Source organism: Macaca mulatta, chromosome 1 (genome assembly GCF_049350105.2).
Source record: "Macaca mulatta isolate MMU2019108-1 chromosome 1, T2T-MMU8v2.0, whole genome shotgun sequence".
Classification (NCBI taxonomy): domain Eukaryota; kingdom Metazoa; phylum Chordata; class Mammalia; order Primates; family Cercopithecidae; genus Macaca; species Macaca mulatta.
This window is the reverse complement of record NC_133406.1, coordinates 4,366,754-4,366,985: the sequence shown is the minus strand read 5'-3', so window position 1 is coordinate 4,366,985 and position 232 is coordinate 4,366,754.

Here is a 232-nt window from a genome sequence, read left to right as displayed (position 1 = left end):
CTGTGGTTTAGATAACGGCAGCTAAAATGTTAGAACCAGGTTTTCAGAACTTTCCCACCAATGGAGATGGGGCTAGATGGTGGATTTTGGAAAAGGCAGCCTAGTCATGGCTTTCTTTTGCAGCTCGGTGCCTGTTCATCCCCCTAGAACTGCCCCAGGCCTTCAGCCTCCCTATTAAATGACCCCCCCTCCTCTCAGGCCAGAGGGTAGAACCCAAACTGTGTCAGAGAAA